The sequence below is a fragment of the Aquarana catesbeiana genome, linkage group LG08, assembly GCF_042186555.1.
Source record: "Aquarana catesbeiana isolate 2022-GZ linkage group LG08, ASM4218655v1, whole genome shotgun sequence".
In the NCBI taxonomy this organism is placed as follows: domain Eukaryota; kingdom Metazoa; phylum Chordata; class Amphibia; order Anura; family Ranidae; genus Aquarana; species Aquarana catesbeiana.
The window spans coordinates 102,097,040-102,109,054 of NC_133331.1; positions in this window are offsets into that span (position 1 = coordinate 102,097,040).

Here is a 12,015-nt window from a genome sequence, read left to right on the forward strand (position 1 = left end):
TGGCTGATACCAGAGAAAATGTAGGTACTTACAATGCTTACATTTATAAAATACATTTAATAATGAATTGATGATTACTGAGCTGTTTTAATGTGTGAGTTTTTTTTTTTTATCTTTCTGGAGTTTAGCTTTAACCTCTAGATAACAAGTTACTCTTTCATCCAAAAAAGTAAGCACCACAGCAGGATCTTCCAAAATTATAGCAATTTATTTAATAGTCAGCTACGGCTAAAGCCAATGTTCCTTAAACACATAGGCTGGTCTGATATGTTGGATTTTAACCTGATGTGCCAATAAATTGCTATCATTTTGGAAGATCCTGCTGTGGTGTTGACCTTTTTGGATGGATTTGCTATTGGATGGATGACAAGGGCAGCAGTCTGAGCACTGGCATCCCTCACTTGTAAGATTGGGTGGAGGGGTTGAGGCAGCTAATTTTGATATTACAAATTACTCTTAACCTAACTCTGTGACTTAACCCTTAACTTATACCTTAAATTGTATGTAAAGCCAGTTTTAGGTTTTGGCTGGAGCAGAAAACTGTTAATACCCATTTAATTAATTTATTTATTTCTTCCTGTGTTTGCTGTCTTTTGTTCTCTTCACTTCTTATGCCATACACAAAAAAGGAATTAGGAGAAAATCTCAGCAAGGTGAGGGGTATTTGTCAGCAGAACAGGTTTCCCCATTTGATGATCTCCTCCTGTTCTTGTGACAATTCACAAACTTCGGATTGTCCATGACTTTCTTTACTGGAGAAAATAGTCACTAGGATCAATAGTGAGAATGACACTCCCCAGCAGGGACACGGACAGCTATGAAAACCTGATGAAGCTCTAACCCATCCACTTTTTTCCCTAAACAAAGAAGAGAAAAAAAAGTTAGCACCACTGTGGGACCTTTCTTGCACTGAAGGGAAAAGGGTGACAATTTAAAAGCACTTGCACTTCTGTGCATTTGCACCTTGATACGTGTTTTGCCCCAAAACTTAAAAAAACAAACAAACAGTCAGCGCAAAACTCAATGACTACTCACAGCAGCTGAACACTAAAGGCAAATATATAAACCCTTCAGAACTATGTAGATAAATCAGTGCAGCGCTAAATTGATAACTAAAAACAATTATTGAATCAGAATACAATAAATGAAAAGTTCATAGGTTCGTGTGTTGAAACTCATATGTAGATAGAGAGGCACACAGACGTCAATGGTGATAAAGGGTGCTTCATGCAAAAGTTTGGGGTGCTCCTTGATCCGTGCTCACACCATATGTTTAGCCAAACTGCTCACCTTGTTCATTAGACCCCTGAGCTAACAGGAAGGTCATAAGAGCTTTCACCACCCCTGGTGGTAATGGTAAACTTGTGGATGGAAGCTGGGCACCTCTCGAACTCCTGCAGATAAGCCTTTTGATTCTCCCGTAGCAACATATAATATAAAGAAACAATCTAGTGCTCTCTGTATGATTTGTATAAAGGTATCATTTAATATAAGATGGGTACTCACATAAAAAGCACTTAAACCAAGTGCTAGGGTATAAAGCATAAAAGGACTGATGACAGCAAAGCTGATAAGGTGGCCGTAGTGACATTAAGATGAACTCTCGCACGCGTATCGTCCATAGGACTTCCTCAGCGATAGTAGAGTCTCACAATGCCACTGTAGTTTAAATAGAAAACCCCTTATCACACTCACCTGTGTAATTACAAACCGAGCGGTAAGCGTCCAATCAGGACGCTCCACTCACTAATACGAAGGATATCTGAAAAGGTTACCATGGTAATCTATAAGGCGCGTCATGCGGCGCAGAGCATGCATGGTAATCCGACTGGGTAATTGAACTAGCGAGCGGTGAGCGTCCTATCGGAGCGCACCGCTCAGACATGGGAGGAGTTTAGTAGATTGTAACTCCCTAGTGGTCATTTCGCCGTAACGACACGACAACGTGTCGGCGTAACGGCGGATCACATGATCAACCACCTCAAAGGGTACCTCCCACCTAAGGGAAGTATAAACAAAACTAAAGCATGTTTGCCTGTTGCCATGGTGATCCGGCGTGACGTCCGCAAAGCGGCACATCGCACGCCGGTCATCATCATAATATCCCACCTTCCCGGGGCGGAGTACGCATATAGCCTAAGGCATGTGTGGTTGTCACAGCAACCTAAGAGGAGGGGGCTGGGCACACACCACATCGATACTGCAAACCAAATGCCATTCAATTCTATATAACTTAAACATAAGATATTAAAAAAAAAAAAAGATATTAAAAAAGGAGTACACCCAGGGAACCAGCCTGGACAAGGACTCCCTAAGACTAAGAAGTTATTATTAATGCCCACATGATCTATGGTCACCCATGCTGACCCAAAAACGGGCATCAAAAATTGCACATAATACTTCAAAGATAGAATCTAATAACAACAAAAAATATTGCTAAAAATAATATGAATTAATTGTTAAAAAATCTTAATTAGTCACCACGGCCACCTTTTACAATCTCTCAAAAATACCAGACACCAGTAAAATAAAGCACTTAACAACTAAAAAAATTAAAAAAATATATATATAAAAAAAAAAAAAAAAAAAACTAACGATCAGAAATAAAACAATTCAAATCAAACTCGACATTGAGCCCCGTGGGTACTCCCACATGTGTTTCATATATCCAAAAAGACTCGCGGCGGCTCAATTGTCTTATGAAATTGCCGCCCCTCCAATGGGGTGTTACTTTTTCCACTCCCCAGAACTTTAGTTTAACAGGGCTGCGTTTGTGGAAAAATTTAAAATGTTTGGAGACATTGTGAGAATCTAGGCCCTTCTTGATATTGGTGATATGCTCACCAATACGAATATGAAGGGACCTCGATGTTCTGCCTACATATTGTAGGCCACATTCGCATTCCATGATATAGACAACTCCTGATGTTGAGCAAGTAATGAAATCCCTAATTTGATAGACCTTTTCTGTAGCTGTAGCTACAAACTCTTTGCGTTTTTTAATGTTGCCCTTGGTTTGTTTACATGGTGGGCATCGCCCACATGCATAGAAACCTGTCATAATGTTCGAAATCCTATTTACACAAGAGAGAGGTGGATCAATTACCCCCGGAGCCAATTTATCTCTTAAGGACGGAGCCCTCTTATAGACAAACTGGGGGTATTCCGGGAGTACAGGGCCCAAAGTTTTATCCTGTCTGAGAATGGGCCAATATTTTCGGACTATTTTTTCAAATTTTTTATATTGCACATTGTAGTCCAAAATCATTCTAATATTGCCCACACCCTCACATTTGGCCCTCGGGCCATTGGATACTAATGACTTTCTCTCCAAATTTCGAACGGTCTCAATATGTTTATCAATATCGGTTTTGTTATAACCCTTTTGGATAAAACGGGCAGACAGAACCTCAGATTGTTCAAGGTAATGATGCTCATGCGTACAGTTCCGCCTGATCCGTACAAATTGCCCCTTGGGAATATTACACAACCATTGGAGATGGTGACAACTCCCAAGGGGTATGTACGCATTGCGGTCCGTAGGCTTAAAATTATTTTTTAACTCCAACTGATTATCTTTCAAGAAAATGTCTAGATCCAAAAAGGTAACATGAGCTTTATCTATATTCCAGGAGAGAACAATATTTCTATTGTTCTCATCAAGTTTTCGCATAAAGACATCCAAGTTCGATCTATTACCATCCCACACCATAATGATGTCGTCAATATAACGCTGGTAACATTTAAGCTCAGGGGGTGTGTTCTTATAGATAAACTCTTCCTCCCAGTGTGCCATAAATAAATTGGCAACACTGGGAGCGAAGCGGGCACCCATCGCAACTCCCCTGGTTTGCAGAAAAAAGCGTTTATTGTACCAAAAATAATTTTTTGATAAGCAATCTAAGATATAATTTTTATGTCTTCTGGTCAGATCAGATGTTCTGAAGGCCCATCGGACTGATGCTAACGCATCTTCATGACTGATAATCGTATAGAGGGAACTCACGTCCGCTGTTATTAGCAAACAAGAAGAAGAAAAGGAAAGGGCTTCTAGAATTTGGATGATGTGTTTGGTATCCTTAATGAAGGAACGGGTTCCCGTAACCAAAGGTTGCAAGAAAGAGTCAATGTATTGACCCAGTCTAGAAGAGACTGAGTCTATACCATTGACTATGGGGCGGCCAGGTGGATTGGTACTATTTTTATGTAATTTGGGTAAACAATATATGATGGGGGTCCGGCAAAAAAGTGGATCTAAATAAGAAGCTTCTTTTTTATTAAGGACTCCAATGTGTTTGCCTCTTTCTACAAGAAAGTGTAATTCCTCTTTAAACTCCAACATCGGATCTTTGCTGAGTAGAACATAGGTACTATAGTCATTAAGCATGTTCTCCATTTCGTTGTTATAATAGGTTTTACTAAGAACGACCAGACCACCACCCTTATCCGCTGGGCGTATTACGAGATCCCTCCGTTCTAAGAGGGACTCGATGCCCTTTTTGACATATGATGGATCTTGTGCCTTCCGGATCTTAAGTGTATCGAGATCTCTAGTCACCATGTTTTTGAAAACTTCCAAAAACTTGGTGTCACGATTAGGGGGGTTAAAGAGCGATTTGTTACGGAGAGACGAATGGGTACCTGATGATTTATAGTCGTTTGGTAAGGTACGTGTTACAGGGTTAGAAAGGTGATACTTCTTAATATTCAAACTTCTAATGAATTTTTGTAAGCCTATGTAGGTCTGGAATTTATTTAAGTTACGAATGGGGGCATATTTAAGGCCCTTGTCTAGAACCTTAATCTCATCCTCACTTAGGGGGGAGCCACTCAGGTTGTAGATACCCGCCCCTATTGGGGTCTGACTCTTTTGAGTTCGCTTGCCTCCTCTCCTTCCTCTAAGAGTTTTCTTTTTCTTGGACCGTTGTCTAGGTTGGGAGGTGGCGGGGGAACGTTCCACCCTCCCCCTGGTTTGGGTGGGATGGGCGGAGCTCCCCTCCCCATCTCCCTCCGTGACCTGTGAAAATCCCCTTCTCTTCTAGGGCCGGAACTCTGTAATGGTGCAAACCTATTATGGGTATATACCGGATGTCCATAAGATTGAGTCTCCATTCAGACAGTACCCTTGGAATCCACCTCCTACAAATGATGATGTTTACTATCATCAAGATTCTTACCAACAAGGCACTGACCGTAATTGGGTACCTAATGTTGATCGACCTTACAATCATCATTACACCAACTACTCAAATACCGCTTATAATAGAGGGAGAGAATCTCAATCTTATGGACATCCGGTATATACCCATAATAGGTTTGCACCATTACAGAGTTCCGGCCCTAGAAGAGAAGGGGATTTTCACAGGTCACGGAGGGAGATGGGGAGGGGAGCTCCGCCCATCCCACCCAAACCAGGGGGAGGGTGGAACGTTCCCCCGCCACCTCCCAACCTAGACAACGGTCCAAGAAAAAGAAAACTCTTAGAGGAAGGAGAGGAGGCAAGCGAACTCAAAAGAGTCAGACCCCAATAGGGGCGGGTATCTACAACCTGAGTGGCTCCCCCCTAAGTGAGGATGAGATTAAGGTTCTAGACAAGGGCCTTAAATATGCCCCCATTCGTAACTTAAATAAATTCCAGACCTACATAGGCTTACAAAAATTCATTAGAAGTTTGAATATTAAGAAGTATCACCTATCTAACCCTGTAACACGTACCTTACCAAACGACTATAAATCATCAGGTACCCATTCGTCTCTCCGTAACAAATCGGTCTTTAACCCCCCTAATCGTGACACCAAGTTTTTGGAAGTTTTCAAAAACATGGTGACTAGAGATCTCGATACACTTAAGATCCGGAAGGCACAAGATCCATCATATGTCAAAAAGGGCATCGAGTCCCTCTTAGAACGGAGGGATCTCGTAATACGCCCAGCGGATAAGGGTGGTGGTCTGGTCGTTCTTAGTAAAACCTATTATAACAACGAAATGGAGAACATGCTTAATGACTATAGTACCTATGTTCTACTCAGCAAAGATCCGATGTTGGAGTTTAAAGAGGAATTACACTTTCTTGTAGAAAGAGGCAAACACATTGGAGTCCTTAATAAAAAAGAAGCTTCTTATTTAGATCCACTTTTTTGCCGGACCCCCATCATATATTGTTTACCCAAATTACATAAAAATAGTACCAATCCACCTGGCCGCCCCATAGTCAATGGTATAGACTCAGTCTCTTCTAGACTGGGTCAATACATTGACTCTTTCTTGCAACCTTTGGTTACGGGAACCCGTTCCTTCATTAAGGATACCAAACACATCATCCAAATTCTAGAAGCCCTTTCCTTTTCTTCTTCTTGTTTGCTAATAACAGCGGACGTGAGTTCCCTCTATACGATTATCAGTCATGAAGATGCGTTAGCATCAGTCCGATGGGCCTTCAGAACATCTGATCTGACCAGAAGACATAAAAATTATATCTTAGATTGTCTTAAGTTTTGCTTATCAAAAAATTATTTTTGGTACAATAAACGCTTTTTTCTGCAAACCAGGGGAGTTGCGATGGGTGCCCGCTTCGCTCCCAGTGTTGCCAATTTATTTATGGCACACTGGGAGGAAGAGTTTATCTATAAGAACACACCCCCTGAGCTTAAATGTTACCAGCGTTATATTGACGACATCATTATGGTGTGGGATGGTAATAGATCGAACTTGGATGTCTTTATGCGAAAACTTGATGAGAACAATAGAAATATTGTTCTCTCCTGGAATATAGATAAAGCTCATGTTACCTTTTTGGATCTAGACATTTTCTTGAAAGATAATCAGTTGGAGTTAAAAAATAATTTTAAGCCTACGGACCGCAATGCGTACATACCCCTTGGGAGTTGTCACCATCTCCAATGGTTGTGTAATATTCCCAAGGGGCAATTTGTACGGATCAGGCGGAACTGTACGCATGAGCATCATTACCTTGAACAATCTGAGGTTCTGTCTGCCCGTTTTATCCAAAAGGGTTATAACAAAACCGATATTGATAAACATATTGAGACCGTTCGAAATTTGGAGAGAAAGTCATTAGTATCCAATGGCCCGAGGGCCAAATGTGAGGGTGTGGGCAATATTAGAATGATTTTGGACTACAATGTGCAATATAAAAAATTTGAAAAAATAGTCCGAAAATATTGGCCCATTCTCAGACAGGATAAAACTTTGGGCCCTGTACTCCCGGAATACCCCCAGTTTGTCTATAAGAGGGCTCCGTCCTTAAGAGATAAATTGGCTCCGGGAGTAATTGATCCACCTCTCTCTTGTGTAAATAGGATTTCGAACATTATGACAGGTTTCTATGCATGTGGGCGATGCCCACCATGTAAACAAACCAAGGGCAACATTAAAAAATGCAAAGAGTTTGTAGCTACAGCTACAGAAAAGGTCTATCAAATTAGGGATTTCATTACTTGCTCAACATCAGGAGTTGTCTATATCATGGAATGCGAATGTGGCCTACAATATGTAGGCAGAACATCGAGGTCCCTTCATATTCGTATTGGTGAACATATCACCAATATCAAGAAGGGCCTAGATTCTCACAATGTCTCCAAACATTTTAAATTTTTCCACAAACGCAGCCCTGTTAAACTAAAGTTCTGGGGAGTGGAAAAAGTAACACCCCATTGGAGGGGCGGCAATTTCATAAGACAATTGAGCCGCCGCGAGTCTTTTTGGATATATGAAACACATGTGGGAGTACCCACGGGGCTCAATGTCGAGTTTGATTTGAATTGTTTTATTTCTGATCGTTAGTTTTTTTTTTTTTTTTTTTGTTTTTTTTTTATATATATATTTTTTTAATTTTTTTAGTTGTTAAGTGCTTTATTTTACTGGTGTCTGGTATTTTTGGGAGATTGTAAAAGGTGGCCGTGGTGACTAATTAAGATTTTTTAACAATTAATTCATATTATTTTTAGCAATATTTTTTGTTGTTATTAGATTCTATCTTTGAAGTATTATGTGCAATTTTTGATGCCCGTTTTTGGGTCAGCATGGGTGACCATAGATCATGTGGGCATTAATAATAACTTCTTAGTCTTAGGGAGTCCTTGTCCAGGCTGGTTCCCTGGGTGTACTCCTTTTTTAATATCTTTTTTTTTTTTAATATCTTATGTTTAAGTTATATAGAATTGAATGGCATTTGGTTTGCAGTATCGATGTGGTGTGTGCCCAGCCCCCTCCTCTTAGGTTGCTGTGACAACCACACATGCCTTAGGCTATATGCGTACTCCGCCCCGGGAAGGTGGGATATTATGATGGTGACCGGCGTGCGATGTGCCGCTTTGCGGACGTCACGCCGGATCACCATGGCAACAGGCAAACATGCTTTAGTTTTGTTTATACTTCCCTTAGGTGGGAGGTACCCTTTGAGGTGGTTGATCATGTGATCCGCCGTTACGCCGACACGTTGTCGTGTCGTTACGGCGAAATGACCACTAGGGAGTTACAATCTACTAAACTCCTCCCATGTCTGAGCGGTGCGCTCCGATAGGACGCTCACCGCTCGCTAGTTTAATTACCCAGTCGGATTACCATGCATGCTCTGCGCCGCATGACGCGCCTTATAGATTACCATGGTAACCTTTTCAGATATCCTTCGTATTAGTGAGTGGAGCGTCCTGATTGGACGCTTACCGCTCGGTTTGTAATTACACAGGTGAGTGTGATAAGGGGTTTTCTATTTAAACTACAGTGGCATTGTGAGACTCTACTATCGCTGAGGAAGTCCTATGGACGATACGCGTGCGAGAGTTTATCTTAATGTCACTACGGCCACCTTATCAGCTTTGCTGTCATCAGTCCTTTTATGCTTTATACCCTAGCACTTGGTTTAAGTGCTTTTTATGTGAGTACCCATCTTATATTAAATGATACCTTTATACAAATCATACAGAGAGCACTAGATTGTTTCTTTATATTATATGTTGCTACGGGAGAATCAAAAGGCTTATCTGCAGGAGTTCGAGAGGTGCCCAGCTTCCATCCACAAGTTTACCATTACCACCAGGGGTGGTGAAAGCTCTTATGACCTTCCTGTTAGCTCAGGGGTCTAATGAACAAGGTGAGCAGTTTGGCTAAACATATGGTGTGAGCACGGATCAAGGAGCACCCCAAACTTTTGCATGAAGCACCCTTTATCACCATTGACGTCTGTGTGCCTCTCTATCTACATATGAGTTTCAACACACGAACCTATGAACTTTTCATTTATTGTATTCTGATTCAATAATTGTTTTTAGTTATCAATTTAGCGCTGCACTGATTTATCTACATTGCCCCAAAACTTCACAGGACTTTTTATTGTTGACTTTCTTTTTTTCACCTGAATTTAATGATATGTGGGTTTAAGAACACATACACTTTTTTATGCTTTTGATTTTCACCGTTATGTTTCATATGATATATACAGTATGCAAATTATCATTTATTTTCACAAAGGATTCAGTGCTGCTTCTAGTGGATTAATAGCTATGTGTAGCAGCCTGCAAGACCCACCAACCATGATCTGCCAGCATTGCATAGAGAAGCACAAAGTGATCATGACACTGAATCTAAAATAAGGTATGTAATGAAAATAAAAAGTTTAGCCTGTTGGCCTGTTGATGAGGGGTATGGAGGGAAAGCAAAATAAAGACATATTAAAATGTAGCTTTATCCTAATTTCTAGCACTGACCTTAACACCTAAAATTCTAGACTTCAGTTACTGAGCTCTGTCAGTGTCAATTGTGAGTGCTACCAAGGGGCCTATTGGGGCCTATTTGTGCTCGCTCCCGAGCCAGCTCTGTGTGTTTATAAGACCCTGCCCCCCGCTCTCTCCTCACTGGCTATGATTGACAGCAGCAGGAGCCAATGGCTCACCCTGCTGTGTCTGAGCCATTGAGGAGAGACAGAGCTGAGAGAGCCCCTGCTCTTGTGCACATTGCTGGATGGAGATTGGGCTCAGGTAAGTATAAGTGTTTGCTTGGGGAGGGGAGAGGGAGCTGCTTACAGAAGGTTTTTTTACTGTAATGCATAGAATGCATTAAGGTAAAAAACCTTCTGCCTTTAGACCCCTTTCACACTGCGGCAGTTTTTCAGGCGCTACAGCACTAAAAATAGCGCCTGCATAGCACCTGAAAAAAGCGGCTCCATTCACTCCAGTGTGAAAGCCAAGGGCTTTCATACTGGAGCGGTGCGCTGGCAGGGCGTCAGAAAAAGTCCTGCCAGCAGCTTCTTTGGAGCGGTGAAGGAGCGATGAACTCACCACTGCTCCCCATTGAAATCAATGGGGCAGCGCTGCGATACCGCTGGCAAAACTCCGGCGGCGTTTTGCGGGCAGATTTAACCCCTTTTCGGCCACTAGCGGGGGGGTTAAAACTGCCCCTCTAGCGGCCGAATAGCGCAGCTAAAACAACGGTAAAGCGGCGCTGAAAATAGCGCCACTTTACCGCTGACGCCCTAGGCGGCTCGTTGTGAAAGGGGTCTTAGAACCACTTTAATCTCACACTGAAACTAACTGCTTTATATACTTAAACAGGCTTGTTTAAAGGGCTAGTAAAGGTTTGTGTTTTTTCACACGCGCCGTCCTTCTCTCCATGGAGTTCCGGCTTTGATTGGATAGATTGACAGCAGCGCAACTATTGGCTCCTGCTGCTGTCAATTAAATCCAATGACCCGGGCGCTGGGGGGCGGGGCCGAGTCATACATTCGCGCTTCTCCTAGGGGGTTATCTAATGCAGGGAGGAGACGCGAGAGCCGCCGAGGGAAGCCAGAAGAGCGGGTTCGGGGACACTCTGTGCAAAACGAGCTGCACAGTGGAGGTAAGTATGATATGTTTGTTATAAAAAAAAAACAAAAAACAAAGCTTTAGTATCACTTTAAGTATATAAAACAAGGTAAACATTAGAATGTGCTAACCTATCCCTGTAATGTAGCGTGCCATAGTGCTGCCCTACTTATCTTACCTCCAGCGGCTGGAGTATCTGCTAATAAGAGCAAAGTCGAAACTAATACTGTATATGCATTAATAATAGTATATTATAATAGTAAGGAGGTGCTTCATTATCATTTCTGTTTCTGGAAAAAGAATTAGTACATGCTTGAATACTCAAATTGACATACAAATTTCAGTGTTTTGTAAAATCATATTTTTTAACAAATAAAACTTTGCACATATACATAGATTTGTGTGTCTTATATGCTCTCCAGTGCGATGCAAGTTAGAGTTAAAGGTGGGCTGTCATATAAATCTTTTTTATGGATTCCTGTTGACTAATGATCCTAGAACTAGCACATTAACAAGTTAATTAGCGACTAGAAGGCGGTAACTGAAACCTGTCGGGAAAAAGAAATACTTCAACGTAGAGAAAATAGCAAAATGCAAAGATTTTTAGAAATGTCCTTTCAAAGTTTTTACTGCAGATATATATGCATTTGCAGAGCAGTGGTATGGTCTTATGACATAAATACCACTGCTTAAAAAAAATATACACAGTAAATTTATAAAATACAGCAGTGTGCTTTGAAACTCTTAAGTCAGTAGGGGAAGATTAAAATAAGTGAGCAAAAAAAAAAAAATCAAAAGGGGATTTCGATTAGGTGACCTGTTTCATGGTGGCTCCTTTTTCTTGTAACATCCTATGTATCCACCCTGGTATCCACAGCCCTGTAGCCTAGGATGGCAAGCTACTCCCCTTCTACTCCTCCCTCCCCTCTGACTGGAGACTGCAATGTCCACTGTTATCTTGTTCCTGTGAACACTGGAAGTTCAGGGAGGCAGTACTGAAACTGCAGGATCCAGTAAGTCAGCAGCACTGAAAGTTGTAAAGTGGTAAGGGGGTAAGGACTGTAACAAATAGTTTACTGAGGAAGGTTTATATTATTGTGCTCAATGTGTTAAGCTAAAAAATGCTGAGGGTTTAATGCTACTTTAAACAGCAGTATCAGCCCTACCCAATTCACTTCTGAGGACAGAACACCCCCC